Source organism: Lynx rufus, unplaced genomic scaffold, assembly GCF_022079265.1.
Source record: "Lynx rufus isolate CCGP_SWC_20201006 ecotype Redwood Valley unplaced genomic scaffold, mLynRuf1.p SCAF_4, whole genome shotgun sequence".
In the NCBI taxonomy this organism is placed as follows: Eukaryota; Metazoa; Chordata; class Mammalia; order Carnivora; family Felidae; genus Lynx; species Lynx rufus.
Window position 1 is genome coordinate 11398962 of NW_025814856.1, and position 6268 is coordinate 11405229.

The following is a 6268-nucleotide window of genomic DNA, read 5'->3' on the forward strand; positions in this document are numbered from 1 at the left end:
TCCTTGTTTTGGGGTCTACTTTTAGGGAAACCCAAAGTAAGACATGCACAGGAAGGTAGAGGTGATATAGGAATGACTGAAGTTTGTAAATGCTGAGACATTGCATCTAAAACACTCAGTGCCTGGCACATAGTAAGTGTTCAACAAATGCTATTAATTGTTACTTCTAAAAAATGTGGTAAGGGGCACCTGGGTGGCTCAGTGGGTTGAGCGTCTGACTCTTGATTTCAGCTCAGGTCATGATCCCAGTGTCGTGGGATTGAACTCCAAGTTGGGCTCCACCCTGAGCGTGGAGCCTGCTTGAGATTCTCCCTCTGCCCCTTCTCCCCTGCTCATGTTTTCTCTCTCTTTCTCAAAAAAAAAAAAAAATTAATTAATTAAATTTAAAAAATTAAATTAAAAAATAAAAACAAATAAAAAATAAATAAAAGACCACTCACCTGTGGTCTTTATATATGCAACACCTGTTTCTACCACCCCACCTCTCAGTCGTCCTTTAGACCTCACTTCAATGCCACCTCCTTGGGGAAGGCTTCCCTGACTTCCACCCAAGGCTAATCAAGTCCCCATGTTGCATATTCCATGGTAAAATACACATAACACTTAACATGAAATTTACCATCTTCACCATTTTTCAGTGTTCACTTCAGTGGCATTAAGTACATTCTTGTGGTTGTGCAACCATCACCACCGTCCATCCCCACAACTCTTATCATCTTGAAAAACCGGAACTCTGTCCCCATTGAAACACTAACTCGCCATCCCCCTCCCCCAGCCCCTGGCACCCACCATCCTACTTCCTGTCTCTATAAATTTGACTCCTCTAGGGACCTCCTATAGGTGGCATCAGACAGTATTTATGCTTTCGTGACTTGCTTCTTTCACTCCGCATGACATTGTCAAGGTTCAACCATGTTACAGTGTGTGTCAGAATTTCCTTTCTGTGGAAGGTTGAGTAATCCATTGTATAGATATGACACATTTATCTTTATCCATTCATCCATCAGTGGATACACGGGGTGCTTCCAGCTGTAGGCTATTGTGACTAATGCTGCTATGAACATGGGTGGGTGCACAATGTTGTTACTTTTTATCATTAATCCATTCATTCAAAGTCCCAGGAATTCTGATATGCCAGTGTTCAAACTGAGGGCATTTCAGGAATCATTTCCATATAAATGTGGGAGTAGAAAGATGTTGATCCTTCCTAGAAGGAGTGATTCTCAAGAACAATTTAGCTTGCCCCCCCCCTCCCAGGGGACAGTTGGCAATGTATGGAAACATTTTGGGGTTGTCATGACTGGGGGTGGGGTGCTCATGGCATCTAATGGGTAGAGGCCAGGGATGCTGCTCCACAGTACCCACTGCACAGGACGGCCTTGAACCATCACAGAACGATCTGGCCTGAAACATCAGGAGCACCAAAGGTGAGAGATAAACCTTAAAAGGATTGCATGCTTTAACTCTTCACCACTCCATTCTGCACCAGCTCAGAAAGGCAACAGCAAAGGTGAGAGGATAAAATCCAGGATCCCATGAGAGACACCCTGGTGACACGTGGCATCAGAGAGAGCAAATAAGTATCAAGAACTATGAAGGGTCTGGGTTGTCACCCTCCCTGCAAGCTGACAATTTAACCTGATACAGTTTTGGATGCTGGCAGAAGACACGAGACTCCAGGATCAGAGACAAAAGACTTTATTACTTGCAGTGCAGGTGGCATGAACTTCCTGTTTGTGCCAGTTCTTCCGAAGTCCCACAGGGAGCATTCAGGTGATCCCAGGTAGGTAATGGACACAAAATGTGCTTGAACCACAGCCGGGGAGCTCTACGCTGAGAAATCCCAGACTTTTCTAGTAGATTACACACAAACCTGCTCCACCTTTATCTCAGAGGGAGGCATTATCGTTATCATAGGGACAGCAAACAAACCTGCTCTCTGCTCTGCAGGAAGAAACTACCTTCCATGGCTGTTTGCTATACAAACATCCTTGAAAAGACAACCAAAAAAACCTTGCCCATGCCACTGTTTGCAAGTTGTACAGAAATGCCAAACACTCACAAAGATTGTTTCCCAGTAGTGGTGGCACTGACACCCAATGGGTGGTGGCTACTGTTTGTAAGGGTAATTGGGGCTGAAGGTCAAGCACAAAAGTCTGCTCAGGGTACAGTGCAGTGGTTCAATGAGTAGACTCTAGAGTCAGACCACCTGGGTTCAAATCCTGATTCTGTTACTTTTTAGCTGTGTCACCTTGAGCAAGTCACTTGACTTCTCTGTGCTCCAGTTTATCCTGCTATATGATGGAAATAGTAATAGCCTCTATCTCAAAGGGTTAGGTGAAAATTAATATATGAGCTTATGTATGCAAGGCACTTAGAAGAGCATGAGCTGATTGGGAGCCATGTCAGTGTTAACTATAATTATCATTAATTATCATGACGGTGCCACAGAGCTCGTGGTCATGCCTGCTTTTCGGCATTTGTGGCCAAGCTCTGTAACCCACACAGTTCCCCTAGAGTCTGTCTCTGAGATTTCTAGGAGGACACAGGGCCCTTTGCTTCCTCCACCCCACACTGGCTTAGTAAACACGGCAGTGGGGCTGGAGCGGTGGTGGTCTCAGGTCCCAGGGTATCAGACAGACTCAGGTTCAAATCCTGGCTTTGGCACATGCCAGCTGGGTGACCTTGGTGAGCATTTCCCTTGTGGGCGTGCGGGGGTGGGGGGCTCCAAGTTCTTACTGAACAAGGGTCTGGGTGAAGGGTCAGCGAAACTCCCCTCACACAAATACTACACACGCAGCATGTGACCCACCAAGAAGATAATCTGGATCATCCGTAGCCAGTGCCACTTTGATGGCCATTGTTGTCATGTTATTCAATCAGCAAGACTTCACAGGATGTCAGAGGAGGAGATCTTTGCTCTCGTCCACCAACAGTAAGTTCACTCTGGCTCCCTTGGTCTCTCTGGTGCCTCAAACTCCAGGAGACACATCGAGGGCCCCCCCCCCATACTCTCCTCTGTCATCTGACCCTAGTGTCCTCATTTCCCACCTACCACACTCTTTCTGCCCATCTCTCCACAGTCAAGGCATGCTCACCTCCTCTAGGACTCTCTCACCTGTGGTCTTCATATATGCAACACCTGTTTCTACTCCCCCCCACCCCACCCCACCCTCGGTCCTCTTTCAGACCTACTTCGATTGTCACCTCCTCCGGGAAGGCTTCCCCGACTTCCACCCAAGGCCGATCATGTCCCCACGTTGCATATTAACATTAAGTGTTAAAATTAACATTTCACCGACATGCTCAGTGCCTACCCAGGTGCCCTCGGCTCCCACTGCTCCCCCTGGCACAAAGGGTTTCCTTCTTTCAGCACCTGAATGGGGTGGTGGATTGGGGAAGGGAAGGGTGCCCCACGCAAGGGCAGGCCAGAAGTGCTGGCCAATCAACACCCCCCATATACACAAGCATCCTTCAACCAAGGAGGATGGGGATTGGTGCATAAATACCAGCCTACCACGCCCTCAGCCCCTACAACTCCGAGGAGCGTGTTCTCTGCTGCGCCCCCAGAGGCCCCCAGTGGGACTGCGCCTCAGTTGTCCAGAGAGGTAACTGGCTTCATCCAGGCGGCCTTTTACGGGCCTCCTTCCCTTCTCTGCCCCACCTCCCCACCTGCTACCCATGTCTCCTCGGGTTGCCTCCCAAATAAATCACTTGCCCTTGAATTCTTGTCTCAGGGTCTCCTTCTCGGGGAGCCCAACCTAAGACGGCAGTTTAGCCTACTATGAAGAATTCCCTAACTGTAGTTATTGGTCACCTCTCTCCCTGGGCTGAGTCGTGTCCACCACCATGTCTTCAAGGCCCACACAGTGCCTGCCATGTAGTAGATGCTCAATAAATGCCCCCAAGTGTCATGGCTGTGAGGTGGCCAGGGTGGCGATGGGTCCCTCTGTGCTCACCACCATCCTCAGAAACCAGTGTCGGGAGGCGGGGGTTCACACCTCCGGAGGGATAAATGGTAGTTTCCACCCGCCTCATGCCCCACAGCCTGGACAGCTGGGCCAGGGCCCCCAGGAACCCTGGCCGACACTCCCAGCCCTGGTCAGCACTCCTCGGGCGTCCCTGGGGCAGGTACACAGACAGGGCACAAGTCCCAAGGCTACAGGGCAGGGGGCAGAGCAGAGCTTTAATGCCATTCCTAGCCTCCTTCTCCTCTCCCCAGCATCAGATTCCACTCCGGGAGCTCCCTGAACAAGAGGACATTCCAGTGACAAGGGTCTACCCTACAAGGCCACCGAGCTAGCTAGCCAGCTAGCCCGCAGCTCCTGGGGGAGGGATCCCTTTCCTGAGCTGGTGGTGTCAGGCCTGGAATTAGCCTCACCACCTGTGGAGAGGCTGGTCCCAGGGACTCCCAGGAGGCAGGGGTGGGGCAGGGGGAGGGAGTGGAGGGAGCTGACCTCTGATGACTTAGTCTGAGACCATCAGAGGACAGGAGAAGGGGCCCAGAGAGACACGGTGGGGGTCTCAGGACCTCTCTCCAGCTCTGTTCTAGAGGGAGCTGGGTCAGGTTTCTGCTCTGCCATTCACAAGCAGGGTGACCCTCGGGAGGCGACTCAGAGCCTCAGCATCCTCCTCTGTAAATGGAAATAAATACAGTTTTCCACCTCTTAAAGTTCGGGGAGGCTGAAGTGAGGTGCTCTGAGTGCAATGCTCAGCATGGCTCCTGGCACCAGACTCCACTCTTTTGATCACTGACTTTTGTAGAGAGGCAATTATGATGATTTGCTTAGATCATAAGAGGAAGGGGGGTCTGCACAACCAGGATGTGGGAAGGGGTGAGATAAGGGAGAGTGATGGAGAATGGAGTTGAGGAGAGATCTGGGCAGAGTCCCCTTGATTCCTGAACATGGGGAGAAGCCAGTGGCTTCTCCCCAGTGTCCTTGGGGCATGAGAAAGCTTCCAGAATGTTCAGTTTGCTACCGTTTGGGCCCCCATGCTGATGGGGGGTGGGGGATGGGAGTTCTCCACATGACAAAGAAAAGGAAGCTGGCTTAAGGGGGGGGGGGTGGTAGAGGGAAGCAATGACTCTATATCTGAGCCTGACACCCGTGCTCCCCAGTGGTGCTGGCCACTGCCCAGTCTCCCTTTATCCCATCCTTCTGTGGTCTTGGGCAGGAAACACAGAAGCCTCACTCCTTCTACTTCATCCCACACAGAAGCTTTGATGCTGGGCTGGAGGCCCCGGGGCTCTCTGTCTAGGAGTCCAGGAGGGCTTTCTGGAGGAGGAGCCATCTGATCTGGACTTTAAAGGATGAATACAAGCTTTCTAGTCCTAGAATGTGTGTGTGTGTGTGTGTGTGTGTGTGTGTGTGGAGGGGGGTATAAGTGTGTGGGAGGGAGTGTGTGAATGTATAGGGGGTTAGTTGTTCACTTTAATTAACAAGGATTTTCTGATCTTCTGGAGGCCGGGTACTCAGGAAGCCACAGATGATGCTTTGGAGCAGCTCACAGTTCCAACCTGATGATCAAATAATAACAATAATAATAATAGCCCCCATATTCTGTGCTTATGCTGCTGGGGCTCAGCATGGGCAAGGCCCTCTGTGTTCATCATGTGAATGAATGGATGAATGAATGAATACACCTTTCTGAAGGCAGGAAATCTTACCCCAGGTTGCTGGAGGACAGAAGGGACGAGCATGGCAGGGGGTTGGGGGGATGCCCACACATGCCAAGGCCTGAAGGTGGGGAAATGGCAGCCCTCCTGGGAAGCAGTGTTGGGGACAGCTGGGGAGCAGAGGGCAGGAGTCTTGAGTGACAAGCTGAGAAGCTAAGGCCACCTCCTTTCCAGTGGTACTGAACGGAGCAGGGAGGGCATCAGGGCCTGGTCTGGGCCTGCCTTGGCTTCCAAGAATTCCCAAGAGATGACCCAGGTCACTCTTGCCCTGGTGGTGCCGGCCCACAGGGGCAGAGGAGCTGACAGAGAAACACAGGAGGAGGCAGAGATAGAAAGAAGGGCAGGGAAACCCTAAAGAGAGAGAGAGAGAGAGAGAGAGAGAGAGAGACAAAGAGATCCAGAGGGAGTCTGAGAAAACAAGACCAAAAGAGATGGGGAGACAGACACAGAGATAGAGAGAGACACTCATTGGAAAAGAGACAGAGGGAGAAGATGATGCGTCAGAGACTCACCAGAAAGCGGGGGTGACCCAGGGAGCCCCTGGGGCAGAGCGGGAGGTGGGTTGGAGTCCTGACCCCATACCTGGAGGCT